Source organism: Trachurus trachurus (genome assembly GCF_905171665.1).
Source record: "Trachurus trachurus genome assembly, chromosome: 10".
NCBI classification, from domain to species: domain Eukaryota; kingdom Metazoa; phylum Chordata; class Actinopteri; order Carangiformes; family Carangidae; genus Trachurus; species Trachurus trachurus.
This window is the reverse complement of record NC_139894.1, coordinates 36,508,633-36,520,710: the sequence shown is the minus strand read 5'-3', so window position 1 is coordinate 36,520,710 and position 12,078 is coordinate 36,508,633.

The window sequence follows — 12,078 nt, the reverse complement described above, 5'->3', positions numbered from 1 at the left end:
CTACCTACTAGCTAGCTAACGTTAATTTGTGGAATTCATTGATTTCATTACCAGGCTATACTTTACCTATAGGCCTAACCCAAGTTCATTCAACTTTGTTCTCTATGTAACTAATATTGGTAACACTTTACTTGACATGTCACAGTCATGACCATGTCATAAATATTATGTCAATGTCATAACGTTGTTATTAAGTGTCATTCTGTTAACCCTAACCCTACAAACCCGGGTGTTATGACATTGACATAATGTTTATGACATGTTCATGACTGTGACATGTCACTCTTATGACGACCTTTGTGTTTATTGTTGAAAATATAAGTCAATGAGGTAATACTGAAAAGTCCCCCCAAAAAAGGTGGCAGTGGTAGTTATTAATAGGTAGTAATAATAACTATGAACTAGAAAATTTCCTCTCGGGAAATTTTGAATGGGCCACGGCTACTGCCGATTTTGCCATCTCTGTCAACATGGGAATCAAACCCACGATCTTAAGGTCAAGACAGAGCTGATCAGACAGACACATGATCATCTTTCTATAAGCACTGATATGGAGGAGCTGTAACCACCCCACTGAGCATTAGACGTCTATTAGACGTCTAGTCTAAGTTTAGACCAACATTCGCCCGTCTATAATCGGTCTATATTTTAGCCCAAACCTAGACGATAGAATTTAATCCACTAATCATTAAATATTAAATAAAAAAACAACTGTAAGTTGTATAAATGATGGCCAAATGTTGGATTAATACATTTTTAACAGTCATTTATCAATGTACAGTGTAGTTTAGATTTAGACTCGATTTAGACGTCTAAATCAGGACCTCATATCAACGTCTATTTATAGACCAAATCTAGATGATTGCACTAAATGATGAATACCGTCCAAAAAGTAACTGTAAATTGTATTAATGATGGCCAAATGTTGGATTAAAACATTTATAACAGTCATTGATCAAAGTGCAGTGTAGTTTAGATTTAGACTCGATTTAGACGTCTAAATCAAGACCTCATTTAAACGTCTATTTTTAGACCAAATCTAGACAATTGAATTGTATAATGAATACTGACCAAAGAAAACAACTGTAAATTGTATAAATGATGGCCAAATGCTGGATTAAAACATTTTTAACAGTCATTGATCAATGTACAGTGTAGTTTAGATTTAGACTCTATTTAGACGTCTAAATCAAGACCTCATATCAACGTCTATTTTTAGACCAAATCTAGATGATTGCACTAAATGATGAATACCGTCCAAAAAGTAACTGTAACTTGTATAAATGATGGCCAAATGTTGGATTAAAACATTTACAGCAGTCATTGATCAATGTACAGTGTAGTTTAGATTTAGACTCGATTTAGACGTCTAAATCAAGACCTCATATCAACGTCTATTTTTAGACCAAATCTAGACGATTGAATTAAATACATTAAATAATGAATACTGACCAAAGAAATAACTGTAAGTTGCACAATGGTGTCCAGATATTGTACTAAAATCATCTGAATGACCATTGATCAATATACAGTGAAGTTTAGATTTAGCCTTGATTTAGACGTTTAATCAGCATCTAGATTTAGACCAGGTTTAAACTATTAAGTTATCTTTATTTTTTTTATGTTGTTTATGTTATGTTTACATCTTATGCTTTCTTTTTTAAGCATAAGATTATGCCAACCATGTTTAGAAATATTTAGATATCACTATTAACCTATATAGATATAGGCAGTTTGCAATTAAGTTTATTGAGCATTAATGCAAATAATTCCTTTGAAAAAATAATTATTGGTGAACAGTAAAATAAAATGGCAATTTGCACTATAGGCGATCAGGACAGTAGGATATGGATATGGAGATACTGTCAGCAGATCCCTCTATGATCCCTCCCCTCCCCACTAGGAGGCAGCAACACGCTGGAAGTTGTCTTGTGGACCGGAAATCAGTTTCGGGAAGTTCAAAAACGACTTCTGGCCGTCTGTGCTTCTAGCACTACACCACATCCATGCACGACACCGGTCGGGAGCGGAGAAGAGTGTGCGAAAAGAAGAAGAGCTTCCTATAGGTGAGTGGTCAAGGTTGCGTTATTGAAATGCTGTTTTTTCCTGCAATGTTTGTTCATTTAATTGTCATCAATCCGTTTGCAAAATGCCGACGATATGCTTGATATGCTAGCTATGGCTGGCCTGCCCTGCTAGCTCGCTAGCTATGGCTTGCCTGCTAGTACAAGCATCATTGCAAAAACGATTTGTTTGTTTGTGAAATATGGCATGCTCAGCCAAAAGTAAGGTTTAAATGAGACTTTACACAGTAGCACATTAGTAGCACATGCAATAGCAGATTTTCTTGAGTCATATGATGCATAATACTTACTACCTGAAAATATAAGCCCAAAATTGATTAAAATATAGCTAGCAGCACTATTTCCAGTGTCTATTTGATTTCATAAACTCCCAGTTACAGACTTGTAAGGGTCACATTTTCCTTACCTAAAGGAACAGAGTCCCTGAATTCAACTTTGAAAAGCGTTTCCTTAAGTAATTCCATGTGTTTCACAATGTTGATCATTTGTAATATCATACAGATTGCAAAACTGTCTCATATTGGAGGAAAGGATTTGAAGACCTGCATGAACAAAATCATGGACAGGTATGATTACACATAGAAGTTTAATATCTGTAGAACAGACAACATAATAGTGGGTGGTTACAAGTTACAAGTTATATAAGTTTACTGTTAACAATTGTCTTCATTTTTTATCTGTTGCAGACTCTTCATGAACAGCATCATGACACAATTTAATATGTTGGAGGTGGGAAGCAAAAGAAGAGGGCCTTCACACAGACTGCCTTCTACTCTGTGGTCACAGGTAAATAGAAAAACTGTCTGCTAGTTATTTGGAAATTGCTTCATGTTAAACATGTGTGACTGACATGACATTAACAAACAACAATGTGTCTGGACTGTACTAGGTAATCTCTGTAATACTGACAATTATGAAACTTAATTGGTGTTGTTTCATGAAAGGGAACCATAATACAGTTATAGTCAGGCTTTATTTATTAATTTATTAATCTTCACAGACTTACTGCGCAGTGCAAGTTTTGTCCAGCGCAGTGCAGCACGCGCTTAGTTTGCAGTTTGGTAGACAGAGGTGTGCAGAGATGGGTGTGGCGGTGCAGCAGGGGGAGGAGTCACATTCAGCTTGGCGCAGTGACAGTTTCGTGCCAAAGAGCAGCGCCGACGGTGCGCTGAATGTTTGCCAACTAAAACCAGGTCTACTCTCGGCGCAAGGCAGTGCAGTGGTAGTTTGGCTGACAGGCGCAGAGTGCACACGTCACCAAGACCTCACAGGCAGGTTTCCACAGATTCAGGCACATTTTAATGCAATTGCAATTGTCACTATTCAATGCAATCATCTTAATCAGCACATACATCTATATCTATATAGATTGTCCCGTCACATCTGATGTCAGATCAAAGGCAGTTGGCATGTGTAATGGAACTCAACCTGCCTGATTTAACACAGATTAAAACGTGATGCAAAATAACAAGTTAACATCTCTCTCAGCCAACCACAAACAGCATCAGAGAGTGAATATATATTCGGCATTGCTCATCTCCAGAAAAAAAGAGAGAGAGACGCTCTGCGATGCGTCCTTTACGCACAGCTACTTCTGGTTTCATCCCCATTACTATTTTTTTATGTTGATGTGATCTGTGCACAGTGGTTACAGGGGTTTAAAGGAGCATTATCGCAAATACAGCAGTAATAGCATAAAATAAGCTGAAATATGCAAAAGATTGGTCGGGGGAGCCATAAATAAATTTACAAAGAAAATAGCAAACAGTGTAGTGTCCGTGGGGCAAATGCAGAATTTGTCTATGTTATGATCCAAGCCGGCCCGGCGCTTGCTGCGTTTAATTGCACTCGGAACGCGGAAAACCAAACTCCGAATCGCAAAAATTCAATAGAAAATTGTAATGTAGCAGTGTTAGGCTGCTTACAGTCACTGAATCGCTCGGTAGAACACTTCTCTCCACGCCCCTGTGTCTTTCTTCAGCTGTCCTCTCAGCGTTATTAACGTGTTGACACAAAAATGATTTTAACGGCACATTAACGCGGGCCACTCTGTAGTTTTGGAAAACAGAGAGGCTGCTCCTCTCCAGACATGTGTATGCGTCTGTGTGTGTGAGTTACTACAGTTACGGCGACGCTCCCGTCCCCCGGATATTTCTGCAGTTGGATTTACATGATCTGGTCTGAGACATGAAACTCATGGACTGAGGAGTCGTCCACTGCGGTCTGCACGTACTCCGTCGTGCATTTGTAGGAGGAAGTTGTAGCTGTTGTTGTGGTTGTGCGCGACGTAGAGCTGCCGTGTCGACTAGGGAGTTTTTTTTTTCCTTTCCCCAATCGCACGGTGAGGGAAGGGGGGGGGGGGGCATATTTTTTCTCCTCATGTCCTACACTAGAGAACTTGTTCTTCTTATCACCAAACGAGGCTGCTCTCTCTCTGACAACTGATTGCACTTGTTTATATCTGATATGCTCCGCCACTGAAACCATAACCATGTACCTTTTGTTATTGGATAGTATCTCTGTGACATCACGTAAAACAATGGGCAACCACACTTGCAATTTCTCTTCATTTATTTTATTGCTTTGTTTGCAGAAGCTGTACGAAAGTCCTTTAAGGATGCCACAGATGACCTCATTGCCTCAGCAACGGGGCTACATTTTAAGCAGGCCCCAGCTCGCAGCGGTGGACGGGGCTACAAGAGTGTGTAGTTGTTTGTCTTTTTGTTCACAGTTGAAGGGTGTTCTTTTCAAATTTCTAATGTTTTTAACCCTCCATCCTTGGTTCTTTCCTTCCTTCCCTTCATCCTTCCTTCTTCCTTCTTCTTGATCCACTTGTTCCCTCCCTCCATGTTTTGTATTTTCTGTTTTGTAAAGGAATTAAAAATATTTATATTGCACTTTCATATGTTTGTGATGGTTGGAATTTGTTTTAAAAATGTAGGTTGATTGAGATTACAGTAGGATAGTTTGGTTAATATTCCCATCAAGAGATATATTTATATCCAGTGGTAAAATAAGCATGACATTAGTGTTACTGAAACCTATTTAAAAGACCAAAAAAACACATAATGTGAATAGATTGTCATAACATACTGCAACTACATCAAGGTAAGGATCACAGGTTAAATTTGGTCATGATGCATTTTGACAACTTTAATGTCCTTTTTAATATAGGGTTCTTGTTAATAATTTGATAGATTGTAATTACATGACTTAAATATCTAGATTTATTAGAATATCCATATAATAGTATGTTTAATTGATGTCTAGATTTTGTAATGGGCTTTAAATATGGTATAAAAGTAAACGTCTAAAATTAGTCTATAAATAGACGTTCATTAGCAGTTATTTAAACGTCTAAGGTTAGACAAGACGTACACATTTGGTATAAAAATAGACGTCTGGCAAACGTCTAAATTTAGACGTCTAAAAATAGACGTATATTAGCGGTTATTTAAACGTCTAAGATTAGACGAGACGTATACATGTGGTATAAAAATAGACGTCTGGCAAACGTCTAAATTTAGACGTCTATAAATAGACGTCTATTAGCGGTTATTTAAACGTCTATGATTAGACCAGATGTCTAGACGTAGTCGTCTTTTAGACGTCTATTAGACGTCTATTAGACGGCTAGTATAAACTTAGACGTCTAAAAAACTTTCACTTTTATACCAGTGGTAGACCGATTTTAGCCTAGACGTCTAGGGACCATTTAGACGTCTATTAGACGTCTTTTAGACCGGAAAATGCTCGGTGGGACATTAGGTTAACTGTGTGTGTGTGTGTGTGTGTGTGTGTGTGTGTGTGTGTGTGTTTATCTTGTGTAATAGGGCCAGGACTCAATTAAAACAATTAATCTTATTAATTAGAGGCTTTGTAATTAATTAATCGCAATTAATTGCATTTTAATCGCATATAAATATTTGACCTGAGAACAGTGAGAAGCATTTTTTTCACATGGATTTTAGTATACCATTGAATGACTGAATAGCTTAAGCAACAAAACATTGTTTTTTTTTTCAAGGTGGTAACCAAGACCAACATGCAAATTATCGATTAATTCATTAATCGATATTTGATACAGATTTAAATGGTCTTTCCTGCCCATACACTATGATGATTACTGTAGTATTTAACTAGGCTACATAAATCACAGTAGCATAAACTGATTTGTTGAACGGACCTGGGGCCTCATTTATCATACACCTTTTTTTACGCCATTTTCCCCTCGTTTTGTGCGTACGCACTTTTCTCCGCCAAATTTGGGATCTATCAAGCCAAAACCTGACGGGGAAAAGTGCGGACATTTACACCCATTTTGACCCTGGCGTACGCCTTTTTTGAGGAACAGGAGGAATTGGCGACACCGTTGCTGAGTCAGAGAACTGCAGTGTGAGAGGGAGAGAGGAGCGGAGTACATTTAGAAGAGCACAGAGGATTTTTTAAAGTAATTGTGGTAGTGGTGGACCGTTGATGCTGGCAATCCAACCCGCTCTATAATAACACTAGGCTTTATGTTAATTGATAAACAGAGCGGATTGTGGATTTTGCTTTTTTGATTAGGCTATGTGTGACGTCCGACAAGGATCAAACCCTCCAAGTTTAAAAACACATCGGCAGCAGCCCACACTGATCTACAGCCTAGACTGTTATTAATCTGTCACCTGAGTTAACGAGGTGCACGTGTGTTTGGAGCTGACGAGAGGAGAGAATAAAGAGTGAGACAACGCGGCTCTGAGGAGGAACTGTGAAGGACTCAGCTCAGCTGACCTAAACCGAGTCCAGTAGAGCTGTAACTGTGTAGTGGGAAGGCCTGCAAAGTAATGGTAACTATCGTCCTGCTTCCTACATTGTTTTAACATCTAGGTTAAAAAAATAAATAAATAAATAAAAAATATTTTCTGGGATAAACGGGCAGATTACATAAGATTCTTCTTCTTTCTGCTCCCTTTTGTTGAGATTTGGGAGTTTTTTGTTTTTATTGTAGCTTATTAAAATGCAAGATCATTTATTGCCCGTGTATCTGCTTTCGGAGAAGCGGAGAAGTTCCGCTTCTTTCCCCCGTCCTCCGCCGGTTGTCTCCGTTGTCACTTTGTTGTCACAAAAGTTGCTGCGCCACAGAGAGCACATGGCTAATTAAATATGCACGTGCTGACCATATATAGTTGTATATAGGCGTTCCGGGGGTGGAGTAAGAGGTGTGTTCACGTGTGCACCATTCTTGGCTCCGGTGTGATTTATTGCGGAGAGTTGTGCGTACGCACAGTTTGATTGATCTGAAAAAGGTGTAAATATTTAGGGTGTACGCCATTTTCGTCTTTTCGCCGTACGCAAATATTTAGTAGCAGTTTTACACCCTCTTTGATAAATGAGGCCCCTGGTGATGGGCTGACTGGTCCTGTCTAACTTCTGTGTACTGGGTGCCATTGTGCAGGGTGTTAAGGCAGCCTTCCTCCACTGCAGTCCCTATGGTCCTGGACCCTCTGGCTGGTGGGGTGGGCTGCTTTCAGCTGGGGCTGACTCTATCAGCTGCTCCCACGAGAGGCATTTGACGCATTTGACACCAACAAGGTTTAACTTTAAAACCAGATTAAATCATGGTTTAAGTTTAAATTCTGTTGCATGTTAACTGTGTTTTAATCACATGAAGGTGTGTGTGTTTGTGTGTGTGTGTGTGTGACTGTAATCACATGAAGCTGGCTCTAGAGTCTGTGTGTGTGTGTGTGACTGACTTGACACATAGTTAGTTAGTAGCTGCATCCTGTGTCAGTCTGATTTAGCTGTGTCGGTGTTTATAAACATTTAAACGAGCGCCAGGTGGATTGTTTATGAAGTTAACGAGCTCTGGCCTGAGGATCAAAGAGGTTACCACGGCGATAGGGGCCCCCGCAGGCTGAGACAGACAGAAACGTGGAGAAAAAGAGCCATTTTCTGCCTCTGCACCGGCCTCACATTTAGGCTTAGCATTACAAAACGGTAACTCCTATCAGAACAAAACACAGATCAACGTTGCTCTAAGGACTTACTGAAACTTTTGGTACGATTTGGTGTTTCTACAGTAAATATTTTGGCGACGCTGGCAGTTTTAAAACATCAGGCCGTTCTGCTTCTCTCAGAAAATATTTGTATTGGACTCAATGAGGAGCAGAGACAGACGTGGCCGCACTTAGAGGCTCAGAGTTTAAATTCTGTAAGTCTCTCTGATATTTTGAGCAGATGATAAGAGAGATAACAAGTTTGTCTTACAAATTCTGAAAAAATTATGTGTGTAGAGTGTAAATTGTGGCCGGGCCGAGTTTGGAAAGAGAAAATAGAGTTTTTCTGGCATCTCTCCCACTCTAACCGATGATGTCACGCACTCTGACACGAACATTCCGTCCAATACACACCCATTATAATCTCATAATTTCTCCAAAAATGATCATGGTCATTGAACAGGGATTGATCAAAAACTATATGACCTATCAAAACGTGGAGTAATACACCAATACACAAGACTTGTGCCTACTATTTAAAGTTTAAATGGAGTCTCTAGGTGAAAGTATGCCTGAGCAGTAGACGTTTGTTAAACTCCAATGATTGGTCTTTTTCGCTCTTTTTTTTCCGCCCGTCCCATTGACTTACATGCAAAAATTTTGCGCAGTTTTTCGCGAAAAATTCGTAAACTGTTGAGAAAAGTAATACCCCCCGATCCCGATCAAGCCGCACGTTTTGATATATAATATGTCCGACTAGTTGCGAATCGAAAGTCAACCCCAGTGCTGAGAGGTTCAACTCCAACTGTGAAATGGGAGCTTTGCATCTTCTGTCACGATACGAGTCTCTAAGGCTCTAAGGATGATAATATTAAAGCTATGGTCTACGATTTGGAGCATTGGTAATTATTATTAACATCGTTTATACAGCGATTATGGTCCTGTGGTCCGATATACACAATATAAATAGCAAAAAGAACCAAAAAAATCCATTCAGTCTATCAGCCGTGGGCCTGCATAGAAATTGACCAATGGGCACTGTCCGGCTCCCACTGGCTCGTATCCTCCATCCAATCCCCTCGTCTCGCCTGCTCCTCCTCGACCTGCCTCGTCCCCACCCCCTCCGCTTAGAAACTACAAGTGGTTTGTAACCGCTCTGAGCTGCTCAGCCACAGACACATGAACCCACCAACTCAGCGCCTGCTGCCCCCCACCCCCGGTCGGTCTGCCGGAAAAAAAGCCCCACTAGGATTCAGAGAAGCACAGTACAGAAGCACAGAATGTTTTGCTGCCGTTATTACCGGTACCGGTGCCGCGCCGAGTCTCCCTGATCCTCTCCCCGACACACAGCTGCTTCCAGCTGCAGCTGACCGGGGTGCTCTGCACCCTGCACACCGCGGCCCTGCTAAGCTCCTGGTCTTCCTCCTCTCCCCGACACACAGCCGCCGGCGCCGCGGAGCTCCAGGCCCCGGTCTTCCTGCTCCACTCCCCCAGACACAGCACCATGTGGCCGGTCACCCAGCGCGAGGAGTCTCCCTGTAGCATGAGGCTGTGCTAATGGCTGCTAATGGCGGCGCTGCTCGTACCAGCGGTCGCCGCGGTCCCGTTGCCGGGGACGGCGACGACGCTACTGGCACACCGCCTCATCACCGGCAGCTGGTGCACAGCGGCGGCATCGGGTCTGGCGCCGCCGCCATTAGTAGGCTGGCGCCGAGCACAGCCTCATGCTACAGGGAGACTCTTGGCGTTGGGTGACCCAGGACAGGGTCCTGTGTCTGGGGGAGAGGAGCAGGAAGAGTCGGGGCCTGGAGCTCCGCGGTGCAGAGAGACCCGGTCAGGCTGCTGCAGCGGCGGTGCTGAGTTTATGTTGAACAGGTAATCTTTGGTTTTATTGTGGAAGTTGTGACTGTGAATATGACATTTTACTCTGCATTCAAAGCCGCGTTTGGTTTCTGCAGGCAGCAGGCTTGTTGCTTGCTCCGCAGCCTCCGCTCTGCTCTGTGAGGGGGGGGGGGGGGGGGGCGTGTCGCGAGGAGGCTCCGAGGGGCGGGCCATACGAGCTCAGAGGGGAGGGGCGGGGTGTGTGAGAGGTGCTTTTTTCAAATTTTTCTCATCCTCTTTCAAAACGTAGACCATAGCTTTAACCCTTAGATGCATAAGTGGGGTCAAAAATGACCCCATGGCTTGTTATTCTTCAATATCTTTGAAATTAAAAGTAATTATAATTTCATATTCCAGGTATTCCTCATAAAACATGTTTGTGACATGAGGCCATTTGTATTTTAAAAAAATATTTCATTAATTTTAAGAAATTGCAGTTTTTGTATCACTACCCCACTCTTCCATAAGCGGGGTCAAAAATGACCCCAAGCATTTCCTATGGAATTTCCAAGGAACCTTTGATTCTTATCAAAACTTACTGGCAGTATACTGTTACTGTCCTATTTACACATCTGATGTCCGTAGTCTCACCACCCAGGAGGTCATTTTTACACAGCAACATACATGTAAGTATTATCTTCATTCATGAACTTATTTTCCACATCCATTACTTTTCTGTGATAGAGTATAACGTTAGTATTATTGTCATCAAATTAGCCTACTTTGTTGTTACAAAGTAGTTGTTGTTACAAAGTAGGCATTATTTAGCTTAAATGCAAAGTAATGTTAGTACTTTGATGTTAGCTAGTATAGTAAGGTAGCTAACATTACTGCTTTTGTTGTGTAGAGAGTGAGACTCATAATATATCTATAACTTCCCTGTAATAAAAGCTAACCTGTTATAGGGGCCTACGATTATTGACTATTGATGTGATGTATGTATATGGTGTGTGCACGTGCGTGTGCGCATGCATGTCTGTGTATTTACATACATATTACATATTATATTTTACATACTGTATTTATATAAATGCACAGACATTTACTTACATAGCTACATATTATTGGTTTATACAGTAGTTTTGTGTGCCATTCAAACATTGTCCTTTTTATGTTTTCTCATCTAAAGTATCATGGCTGCTATAGGAGGCCAGCTAGGATTACTGAGGACCTTGCCCAACAAATGATCCTACTGCACACAGTGAGAAGAGAGAAGATGTTTGTGTGTTTACATATGTGTGGACAGTGTTATGGTCCCCGGACCTACTGAATGTTCTCTGTTTATCCTCCATAGTCAAACAGACAGACAGACACACAAACAATGGATTTTGACATTTTTGATACCTGATTGATTGTTTTGTGATCAAATGTGAATAAAAAGTGATACATGAACATGTCAAAAATGAAATCACTCTTTTGTTGACCAAAATATAATGAAAACCATCATCTTTAACCAAAATTAAAGACATTCATTGCAAAAACGCATTGATTCTAATTGGGGTCATTTTTGACCCCACTCATGGAAGAGTGTAGGTATTGGTAGCTCATGCATCCAAGGGTTAATTCCCTGTGTGCCCGCACATTTGGCTGAACCTCTGTAGCCACGTGGGACTGACCTGGACTACCATGGCCAGCTGTGGTCACTGTCACAGGAGTTATTACAGTGTTTCATTTTCGTGGTGTCCGCACATCTGTTTTTTTTCTCACTAGTTCTTGTTTTCATGTAACATTCATTTCTATGCGGGCCTTGATGCTCAATTCCGATTTGATGCCTATATCCGATTTTTTTGACTGTCTATATTGTTCAGATCAGAAGTGACCCATATCTGATATCTGCATTTACACCTGCTTTGCTTGTGTTAAACATCCCACTGAAGAGGAAATAAGCCAGTGAACTTTTGTGGTGGCAAAAAATGTTGTTCCTTCTATAAAGTATTTAAAAAAGGATGACCGAACACGTCCGCTGTCTTTCTTGAGTTTTAATAAAAGGCATTCATGAATGGAGTCACACACACAACCAAACAGGAGTACAGTCAGTGAGTGAGTGCCTGAAGACGTTCTCAGGGCGCTATCTTTATAGTTCCCAAAACACATTGAACAGCAGACAAAATATATGGCACTGATAGCTGTGCCTG